Source organism: Lathyrus oleraceus, chromosome 6 (assembly GCF_024323335.1).
Source record: "Lathyrus oleraceus cultivar Zhongwan6 chromosome 6, CAAS_Psat_ZW6_1.0, whole genome shotgun sequence".
Taxonomy (NCBI): domain Eukaryota; kingdom Viridiplantae; phylum Streptophyta; class Magnoliopsida; order Fabales; family Fabaceae; genus Lathyrus; species Lathyrus oleraceus.
In genome coordinates, this window is record NC_066584.1 from 366,978,591 (window position 1) to 366,990,860 (window position 12,270).

Below are 12,270 nucleotides of genomic sequence, written 5' to 3' on the forward strand. Positions count from 1 at the left end.
ATAATATGGATATGGCGCCGGATAGAGACCAGTTAAGGTCATTGTCTCAGAAGGACAAAGAGACGTTCAAAGAGTACGCTCAGCGATGGAGAGAGCTAGCCGCTCAGATTACCCCTCCTTTAGAAGAAAAGAAGATGACCAAGATTTTTCTCAAGACCCTGAGCTCATTTTACTATGAGCGAATGATTGCCAGTGCTCCCAGTTATTTTACCGAAATGGTAAACATGAGGATGAGACTAGAAGAAGGTGTTCGAGAGGGACGGTTGTCTAAAGAGGAGGTTTCATCTAGCAAGAACTACGGCAGTGGGTTTGCTAGAAAGAAAGAAGGAGAGACTAATGCAGTATCCGTTGGGAGGTAGAGGAGGCCTCATGTTAGAAGGAATCCATAACCCCGTCAACACCATCATCAAGTCTCATTTGTTATTCCAGTATTATCAACTAGTCAATCAACGCCAATTCAACATCAACGTCAACAACAACCACCGCAAAGAACAAACAACTACAACAACAACACCAATAATAATCATCAACAACAATAGAATTTTGAAAGGAAGAAGGTCTCTTTCGACCCTATTCATATGTCTTATGCTGAATTATACTCATCATTGGTTCTCAAGAACCTTCTGCAACCGAGAAACCCTCCACAGATTCCAAAACCACTTCCATGGTGGTACAAGCCATAGCTTCACTGTGCCTTTCACCAAGGGGCTCTTGGCCATGATATTGAGAACTGTTACCCCCTGAAGTATGAAGTCCAGAAGTTGGTCAAAAGTGGGATGGTGTCCTTTGAGGACCGTGATGTCAAAGCTAACCCACTACCTGTTCATGGTAATCCTTCTGTTAACATGGTAGATGGTTGTCCTGGGGAGTTCAAGGTATATGATGTCCGTTTCATTAGAAGGTCATTGGTGACAATGCACAAAGATATCTGTTTGGTAAGTGATTGTGAGCATGACCATGATGGTTGTGAAATTTGCAGTGTTAACCCCCAAGGTTGTGAGGTTGTGAAGAGAGACATCCAAAGGTTGATGGATAAGGGTATGATCCAGATTCTTCAGTCCCGTCACTTGGGTGACGATGTGAATGTAATAGTTCCTATGTTCAAGACACCAGAGAGAGTGGTGATTCAATTTGACAGCAGCAGCAGTAACAATGTCAGCAATAGATCGGTATCACCATTGGTTATACGGTTAGCGGGTCCCGTCCTGTATGCATCCGATAAAGCTGTTCCGTACCAGTATAATGCGACTATGTTGGAGAATGGTCAAGAGGTTCCTTTGCCTACGACCAGTTGTGTTGTGAGCATTGCTGATGTTACGAAGGTGACCCATAGCGGTCGAGTTTTTGGGTCGGTGTTCCCAAAGAATGTAGAAGACGTATCTTCCAGTAAGAAAGTTGAAGTACCTGCAGTTGATCCAGTTAACGCTCCAAAGTGTCAGTCTAGTGAATCCAGCAGTTTGAGGCCTACTGATGATGATGAGGTACTCCAGTCGATCAAGAAGAGCGAGTTTAATATGGTGGAGCAGTTGCTCCAAACTCCCTCCAAAATTTCAGTGTTGTCTCGGATTATGAACTCTGAGGCACACAGAGAAGCATTGCAAAAGGTGTTGGAGCAAGCTTATGTAGAGCATGATGTTACAGAGGATCAGTTTGATCATATTGTGGCTAACATCACCTCCTGTAACAATTTGAGCTTTTGTGACGAAGAACTTCCTGAAGAAGGTAGGAATCACAATTTGGTGTTGCACATTTCAATGAACTGCAAGGAGGATGCTCTGTCGAATGTATTGGTTGCCACCAGTTCTTCATTGAATGTTCTTCCCAAATCAACTCTTTTTAGATTGTCGTATCAATGAGCTCCGATGATATATATTGGTGTGATTGTCAAGGCATTTGATGGTTCTAGCAAGACTGTAATTGGTGAAGTGGACCTTCCTGTGAAGATAGATCCGAGTGATTTCCAAATTACTTTCCAGATAATGGATATCCACCCGGCCTATAGCTGCTTGTTGGGAAGGCCATGGATACCGAAGCTGGAGCCGTTACGTCAACACTACATCAGAAGTTGAAGTTTATTAAGAATGGAAAGCTTGTTATCGTCGGTGGGGAGAAGGCTTTGTTGGTAAGCCACATGTCGTCTTTCTCTTATGTAGAAGTTGAGGATGAGGTTGGAACTCCGTTCCAAGCTCTATCTATTGTTGAGGAAAAGAGAGTTGGGGCACCCATGTTCTCCTTTAAAGATGCTCAGAAGATTGTTGAAGACGGTATTTATGAACAGTGGGGCTGGATGGTAGAGGTCATCGAGAACAAGAGCAAAGCCAGTTTGGGATTCCATTGAGGTTCATCTGAGATTATAGCTGAAGATGTGCAACCCAGTTTCCGTATAGGAGGTTTCATTCATGGTAATGAACAACACTTAGCTGTTGTGATCGAGGGAGGTGAAGATGAAGACTGCACCAATTTTGTGACGCCTGTAAAAGCTTGCAACAATTGGATTTCCGTCGATGTTCCTGTTAATATGCATCATTTTAAGTAATTGCTTTTATTGTTTTTGAAAATCCTTATCCTATGCCTAAGGGAGAAGTGAACATTATTGACATTTTCAAATTTGATCATTAATAAAATTCAATTCTATTCATCCACATCTATGATGTTTTATTTTTCTTTTTTCTTTTTTCTGAAAATGGTAATCACAAAAAATATAAATAAAATATAATTTGTCCATCTGCATAATATTTGGTGATAATTCACTTCTCTAAAATCAAAATATTAAATCATTATGCATGTTGGTTTCTAAACCCATTGAATACAATGATCATACTCCTTCGTCAAACTTTGAATTCCCTGTGTTTGAGGCCGAGGAAGGAAGTGATGAAGAAGTATCTGATGATTTGTCTCGTCTACTTGAGCATGAGGAAAAAGCCATTCAACCATTCGAAGAGCAGATTGAGTCGGTCAACTTGGGTTCCGAAGATGATGTGAAGGAAGTCAAGATTGGGTCTCGACTGTGTCCAGAAGTTAAGAAGGGGTTGATTGATCTTCTCCGAGAATATTCAGATGTGTTTGCTTGGTCCTATCAAGACATGCCTGGTTTGGATTCTGAGATTGTGGAGCATAGATTGTCGTTGAAGCCAGAATACCCGCCAGTCAAGCAGAAATTGAGGAGGACTCATCCTGGTATGGCAGTAAAGATCAAAGAAGAAATGCAGAAGCAGATTGATGATGGTTTCCTTGTTACCGTTGAGTATCCGCAATGGGTGGCCAATATTGCACCTGTTCAAAAGAAGGATGGAAAAGTCCGTATGTGTGTTGATTATAGAGATTTGAATAAATCTAGTCCAAAAGATGATTTTCCTTTGCCACACATTGATATGTTGGTAGACAACACAACTAAATTCAAAGTCTTTTCGTTTATGGACGAATTTTCCAGATATAATCAGATCAAGATGGCACCCGAGGATATGGAGAAGACCACGTTCATTACACCCTGGGGAACTGTAGCGGTAAATTCATGATCATCAAGCTATGGATAAGTTAGACATCAAATAAACAAGAGTCGCCACCACACTTTTATTGTTTCTAAGGGAAAAGGGAAAAGTACGAACAAAACCCAAAAATAAGAAGTTTTCAAATCAAAACTAATAAAATGCCAGAGATTACAGGTAAGGGGGTTGGTTACACATAGAGAAGGTGTTAGCATCCAAAGTGTCATAGGTACTCCTAGGGAGCCCTTTTTGTGTGCATATCTGTTTGGGTATAAAAGATGTTGCAAACAAATAGAATTGGGGGATGAGAAAAAAGTTCATTAATTATATTTGTGTTTGACAAGACCTTCGGACTTGTGCCTACGTACCAACATAAAAATGAGGGATCAAAACCTCGTAGTTCGTGGTATCAATTTCAAAGTCAGTGCATTGCTTTTAACAAAAAATTTAAGTTTGAAAGGCACAAAGGCCTAAAAATGGTTTGAATGAGTGTTAGTTCTTTTTGGATTTTGAAATTTTAAGTCAAGTATAGTTAAGTTCATTTACAACTTTGATTAAGAAAATGAGTTTGAAAATGCAATGGCATAAGGCCAAAGTTTCTAGTTTGCAAAAATGGTCAAAGTTTAGAAATCAACAAACACAAGCAAAGAAGATTTTAAAAAGAGGGATATATTTTGAAATTAAATAAGTAGGGAGGAGATGAAGAGACTAATCCTAAGTACAAATTTAAAAGTTGAGAGTTGAAAAGATCTGGCGAATTGGCTGCAATCCAATAGACAAGAATGTCATATAGAAACCCAAATTCCCTTGGAATTTTATAATCAAGCAACAAACAATGCACAAAATATCAACTTAAAGAGCAAGTCATCAAATAAAGATAGTCACATCCAAGCTTAGCAACTCCATGATCCTCTTCAAATTTGCCCATGTAGCAGATAAGTTCCGCAATGCATAAATCACAGGTCCAAAGTAACAGCTTCACAATGATATTGTTGCAGATGAACTCAAATGGATCTTCAATGATATATCAGATGAAGTTTCAAATTACAAGCACTTGGTTACATGAAAGTTGGCATTGGCCAAGTCCTTTGCATAGGGAATGTTGCCTAAATTCTAAGTCCAATTGTCTCATATCAACCAACAGTTCACACAAGATATTTTTAGGGTTTTTGTTCTTATTATGTACATTAATGGTCAAAGACCACACAAACAAACACAATATACACAAACAAAATATATCACAAAAATATGGTCCAAATGGACAAAGTGAAAATAACATTAACATAAACAATTAGAATGGTATGAATAATGGCAAATGAATAAAGCTGAAAAATTAAATTGTATTAAAAGTAAATGACTTGAAATTAAAGGTTAGTTGTTAATGAGTTAGAAGTAAGTATTGCTTTTTCTTTTCTTTTGTTTAAGTCATTCTTTGGAGAACACTCAACCCACTTATCACAAGCATGGATTCTTGAACCAAGACATCTTCCAAAGGAAGGAAAAAGGGCCAAGTTTCCACACAATACCATGAAAGAGGGGAGACTTACAATCTTACTAACTAGAATGCTATGCCTTTTGGGTCAAAATTTAGCATTATGCTAAGCAATTGTAATTGCACTTATGTAGAAGTCACAACTATTTGAGGTCGGGCAATAGAATTTTAGGGCTAATGCATGTTAGAGACATAATATAATGAACTATGCTCATGAAACATACCACACACAAAAAGAATATCCAAAGTGGGGGACCTAATCTCATCCATACTTATGTTGATTTTGAAATCAACTAGCCTTAGGATATAGTGATATTATAGGTCCATGACATGAATGCATAAAGAAGGGGAATGAAATGAAGAGGGAGGGGAAATGGATCAAACATAAATTGGACAAAAGAGGACTTTTACCAAGTTAAGATCATTCATTCATTTTGGGAGATGGAATGTACATTCCATCAATCCCCTAAATCCAATGATCTTAACCTAACAAAGTCAAATCAACCTTGACCAAGGCCCAACAACACAAGTTAAACTCACAATGGCAATTAGAATGACTCTACATAATTAATTTGGCATTTAATCAATTAAAAATATTAAAAATAATGCATTAAATTAAATATGGTTGGTCATTTTCCTAAAACCTCATCAAAATACCAAAGAAATGGCCATGAGATTTATCATAGGTCAAACAAGGTCAAAGGACCTTGGAGAAAAATTTCAGAATTTTTAGAAACTTAAAAGTATTTTTAAACAATTAAAAATAATCACAAAATCAATTAAATCATGAAAAATATTAATAATGATCCAAAAAATAATTTTAATTCAGAAAATGAAAGAGTATTTTATTTAAAAAAAATTGGTGAAACTCTCATATTTTTTGGATCAATATTAAAATTAATATTAATTAGTGAAAATCAAAGGAATAAAAATAAAAATCAGATAATCAAAAAGACGTGGACCACTTGATCTCCCTCATTAATTGAGGTGTCATATCAAGTGGTGGAGAGTGCGCGTTCCATGATACGCTTGAGTCAACTGATCACACGCTGGGTAATCACAATGTACGCTCCTGATTAAAACGTTTTAAACTCATCTAATGGCTCTGAACACTTACAATACATCGTCGGAGCCAAAGGCCAGTCATCTTCTCCGATGACCCTGGCTGGACTGGTTCAATCATCACCACATCATAAATAAAAAAAGAGAACGTGATCTTAAAGAAAAAATGGCGTAGATCACGAATATCACCTCAATATATAGAGAGATACGTGGAGTTGAATTTTGAGGTGTGACAACTGAGTTGCTTCGATTTGACCTCAAAGCAACTCAATATTCTTGCCTACGTTGGTAGGACTTAAGACAACCAAGGATCCAAGAGAATTTATGAAAATTGAGAGAGAATCGAAGAGAAGAAAAATCTGGACAAATACCTTCAATGTTGTGCAGAAATGGATCTCTCTTGCTTCAGTTCGTGCTTGATCTTGCTTATGGAGCTTATGGAAGTGGCTTAAGAGTAATTCAAAGCTTTGGATCCTGGAGTTTTTGAATCTCCAAACTATGAGATTCAAACTCAAATTTTAGTTGAAATTTCTCAGGTTTTACTTTGAATTGAGAGGGTTTTGAAGGTTGGGGGAAAAGCTGGCGCGCAAGGTCCTTTGAACTGAGGCATTGGACCTCTATTTATAGCAATGAGAAGTGTTAGTTGCACACTTGAAAAATTCTCCAAAAATGGCAATGCAATGCTCATGCTTACATGGGCGTGTGTAGGCCCATGAAGCAATCCAATTAGATCCACAATCAACTGAAATGAGGTATGCATGAAGCTCAGATGGCAAGGCAAAGTTGTTTGAATATTTGAATCATGAATCTTGCCAACTGATACAGACCTGTTTAAGCCATGCGCAGACCCATCAAACTTTGTCCAAAATGAGTGAGTTAGGACTCTCTGGAAAGCTTAGATCAAGAGGAAAAACTCTTATGTTGAACACTTTTTCATTTGGAACTTGTATCATGGTGAATTTGGAGGTGGAAGTTTGGAAATTTCAACATGTCAAAACATTTTCTAGGTGTCAAGTCACATATTCAATTATTCCACCTTACCTAACTTTTTATGTGAGCTCCAAATGAGAAAAATGTCTTCATAAAAGTTTTATCTCTTTCAAAAACCTTAAAAATAGTCAACAATTTGACATCATTTGGATTTAGGATGAATGAGTTATGCATTTTTGAAGTTGAGAAAAATCACTTATTCAATGGTATTGGTCCAAAATGACCTATAATGTATCCTTATATCACATGCTCATAAAAGTTTATTTAGCTCTCACTCTAAACATCAAAGTTGAATTAAACACCTTGAATTTGATTTTTCAACTTGGAAATATTTCATCTCATAAAAATTGAGCAAGTTATGGCCTTGGGAAGTTGACTTTCAAATTAGGGTTTAGACAAAATGACCTATAATGTTTCAACATAGAAAATGCCTTTCCAAGCAAAATTAGCTCTATAATTCAACATGAAAGTTATTTAGAATGTAATTTAGAGTAACATTTCTCTTGGTATCATTTTCATATGATGAAAATTGTAGGAGATAGGGTATAGGAAGACCCAATTTTGATCAGATGGATCCATCTGGCCAACCACCATCAACCAAATTGTTAACCTACAATTCTCTTGACTTTTTAGGCTAATGGTAGATCACATATGCATAAGATGATGAATTTTGAATTTTACCTTGATAAATTTGATCAATTGGTGAAGAAGTATGTTGAAGAAGTTACTCAAGATACTCAGATGAACTAGGGTTTCCAAGGCAAACCAACCTCAAACTCTTGAAGAATACTTGACCAAAATAACATGTAGAGATCATTGGGACTCATATATGATGCTTAGAGCCATTGTGGATGATTACTTGGTTGTGCTCTTAGCAATGAGGGTCTTAAACCCTAAATGTGAACTTGATGGATCAAAGGTGATCATGCCCCACCTACAAAAGAGTTAGGCAAATGCAAAAGCATATTTTTGATATTTTTGGTTAGTAAAATGATAATATACAAGTACGATACAATCACATGGCGCTTGGTGATCTCTCCCAAAACAAACCCAATGAAAGAGAGGTAAGGAGAATACCAAGGTATGATCCTAATGCTAATGCATATGATGAGATTGCATGAGGGATCTTAGGGTCAAAATTGGGGTCTTACAGGAACATTCTGTTATAGAGTGATGCATTTCGATTTAAAGAATGTTGGAGCAACTTACCAAAGAGCAATGACTACTCTTTTTCATGATATGATGCATAAAGAGATCGAAGTCTATGTTGAAGATATGATTGCCAAATCCATTGATGAAGAGGGACATGTTGAGCATTTGTTGAAGTTATTCCAGCGTTTGAGGAAGTACAAACTCCACTTGAATCCCAATAAGTGTACATTTGGTGTTCGTTCTGGTAAGTTGTTGGGCTTTATTGTCAGCGAGAAGGGTATTGAAGTTGATCCTGCCAAGGTCAAAGAAATACAAGAGATGTTTCCGCCCAAAATTGAGAAGCAAGTTAGAGGTTTTCTCGGCCGCTTGAATTATATCTCAAGATTCATTTCACACATGACTGCCACATGTGCGCCTATATTCAAGCTTCTTCGGAAAGGTCAGTCTTGTGATTGGACCGAAGATTGCCAGAAAGCTTTTGACAGTATTAAAGAATATCTGCTCGAGCCTCCAATTCTGTCTCCGCCTGTCGAAGGAAGACCGTTGATCATGTACTTGACTATGCTTGATGAGAGTATGGGTTGTGTTCTTGGTCATCAAGATGAAACTGGAAAGAAAGAATATGAAATTTACTACCTCGGTAAGAAGTTCACCGATTGTGAGACTCAATATTCTATGCTTGAGAAGACTTGTTGCGCATTGGCTTGGGCTGCTAAGCGTCTGCGTCAGTATATGTTGAATCAAACCACTTGGTTGACATCCAAAATGGATCCAATCAAGTATATTTTTGAGAAGCCTGCTTTAACTGGGAGATTTCCCATTGGCAGATGTTGTTATCAGAGTATGATATCGAATACCGATCTCAGAAAGCGATCAAAGGTAGTGTCTTGGCTGACCATTTGGCTCACCAACCGATTGAAGACTACGAGTCAATGAAGTATGATTTTCTTGATGAAGAGATTTTGTACCTAAAAATGAAAGATTGTGATGAACCATTGCTTGAAGAAGGGCCAGAACCTGGTTCCTGTTGGGGCATGGTATTTGATGGAGCTGTTAACCAATGTGGTAATGGCATTGGGGTAGTAATCATTACTCCTCAAGGCACGCATTTTCCGTTTACAGCTAGATTGAATTTCAAATGTACAAATAATATGGCTGAGTATGAAGCTTGCATTATGGGGCTTGAAGAGGCCATTGATCTCAGAATCAAGTATCTGGACGTCTATGGAGATTCGACTTTGGTTGTGAATCAGATCAAAGGTGAATGGGAGACGAATCAACCCGGTTTGATACGATATAAAGATTATGCGAGGAGGATTTCAACTTTCTTTGCAAAGGTTTAGTTTCATCATATCCCTCGAGATGAAAACCGGATTCCAGACTCTCTTGCAACGTTGGCTTCAATGATTATGGTGAAGTATTATAATGAGGATGTGTCTTGATAGGCCAGCTCATGTGTTTGTTGTTGAAGAGGTCAAGAATGAGAAGCCGTGGTATTTTGATATCAAATGTTTTCTCCAAAGTCAGATTTACCCGCCTGGGGTATCTTTGAAAGATAAGAAGACTTTGAGGAGATTAGCTGGCAATTTCTACCTAAATGGTGAGGTGCTGTATAAGAGAAACTTCGATATGGTTCTGCTTAGATGCATGGATAGACACGAAGCAAACTTGTTGATGACTGAAGTCCACGAAGGATCCTTTGGTACTCATTCCAATGGACATGCTATGGAAAAGAAGATGTTGCGAGCAGGTTACTATTGGCTGACAATGGAATCTGACTGTTGCAAGTTTGTGAAGAAATGCCACAAGTGTCAAATTTATGCAGATAAGATTCATATTCCTCTGACACTATTAAATGTTATTTCCTCTCCATGGCCCTTATCCATGTGGGGAATTGATATGATTGGCATGATTGAGCCCAAAGCTTCGAACGGACATCGTTTCATTCTGGTAGCTATTGCCTACTTCACAAAGTGGGTTGAAGCGGAATCGTATGCAAATGTAACCAAGCAAGTTGTTGTGAGGTTTATCAAGAATCAAATTATATGCCGGTATGGTGTGCCAAGTAAGATCATTACTGATAATGGATCGAACTTGAATAATAACATGGTGGAGGCTCTTTGTAAAGACTTCAAGATTACACACCATAATTCTTCTCCCTACAGACCTAAGATGAATGGGGTTGTTGAAGCGGCAAACAAGAACATCAAGAAGATCATTCAGAAGATGGTTGTAACGTATAAGGATTGGTATGAGATGCTCCCATTTGCTTTGCATGGGTATCGTACATCCATCCTCACTTCAATAGGGGCAACCCCTTTCTCACTTGTTTATGGCATGGAAGTTGTGCTCCCAGTAGAGGTTAAGATCCCATCATTGTGTGTGTTGATGGAAGCCAAGTTGACTGAGGCTGAATGGTGTCAGACCAGGTATGACCAGTTGAATTTGATTGAAGAAAAGAGGTTAACTGCCATGTGTCATGGTCAATTATATCAGTAGAGAATGAAGAAAGCTTTTGATAAGAAGGTCAGACCTCGTGTGTTCAGAGAAGGTGACCTTGTGCTCAAGAAAATTCTACCTTTCAAACCAGATTCTAGGGGAAAATGGAATCCTAATTATGAAGGCCCATATGTTGTTAAGAGAGCCTTTTCATGCGGTGCTTTGATGCTTATAACTATGGATGGTGAAGAGTTCACTCGTCCTGTGAACGCAGATGCAGACAAGAAATACTTTTCCGAAAAAGAAAAGAACAACTCGTTAAGTTGAAAACCTGAAAGGGCGGCTTAGGAAAAAATGAGCGTCTCGGTGGATTGAAACCCGAAAGGGCGATCCAGGCAAAAATTAGAGACATAAAATAGAAAAAAAAATATCCCGATAAATTGAGTACCCCACCTTGGGGAAATTTATGCAAAAATTAGGAATTATGGCAAGTAACTGCATCATGCTGATCTTCGGTTTTGAAGACATTCTTGAGCAAATCGGTCAAATTATGATTCATCTTCTCCAGCCGATTCCCAGAGCACAGTGGATATCAAAAGTTTGTAGAAGGATTATTGGTCATTGTACTCAATGTAGCCCTTTCCCATGTAAATTACCATTTTTCAACTTTTGTAAATATCTATGGAGTCTTGTCATTTACAGACTACCATCTATTAAATAAAGTTGAGCTTTTTATCCAACTGTTTCTACTCGTGTTTATTTTAGCCAAATAGATTTAAATTTTATTATGATCATTTTTGAAATAAAATTTTAAAATCAAAATTGTGTTTTCTTAAATATATAAAGCAATTATTTTAAGTAATTGATATCACTTAAAGGAATATCAACAACGGTTTGAAAAGAGGTAAGCCCTAAATGTGGAGCATTATTGATTCTCCCCAAGCAATGGGTGTGATCCCTATTTCATCCCCAGCAGTTTTTCAGTAACCAAGTTTTGTTGGTTTCCCCAACTGAGTTTGTTGGCCTCCCTTGAGTTGTAGGCGCGTAATTTCGGCAGTTTGCATGGTTTCGACAGAATTTTTGATTCCTCACAAGTCGTCAGAGTTACTCTTGATTTTGAGCATCTATTGTGGTTTTCCTCTATAAGGTTGTCTCCCATTTGATATGGTGTTGACCTAAAAATTCCCCGTAGAGTTTGTAGTAGTTTCCTCAGCAGACTCTCTCCTTGTGCTTTCCCCCACAAGGATTGAGCCTTTGAGATGTTTGATTCTCTCCAACAGTTGTTTCCCTCCTGTGAGGATTTGCTAGGAGTTATATAGATGATGCAAACTAGTGAAACTTGTATCCTTTGTGATCGTTTTGTTAGCATAATCATCATATATACATATACATATACATATACATATACACTCATATAATTTCATTATTGCATTATTGCACTTTGTGATTCTCCCCGATCCTCTGCTATGGTGGTATACTTTTCCCCCGTGCAGATTTGGTTTGTTTGTCCTCTTTCAATTATAGAGTGTCATCCCATTAAGTAGAAAGACTTTAACCTTTCTCTTTCCCCACTGAGTTACTTCCTTGTGGATGGCCATTATTTCAGTTTCCTCCCCAGTTGATAGTATGGATGGAATTATTCCCCTTGAG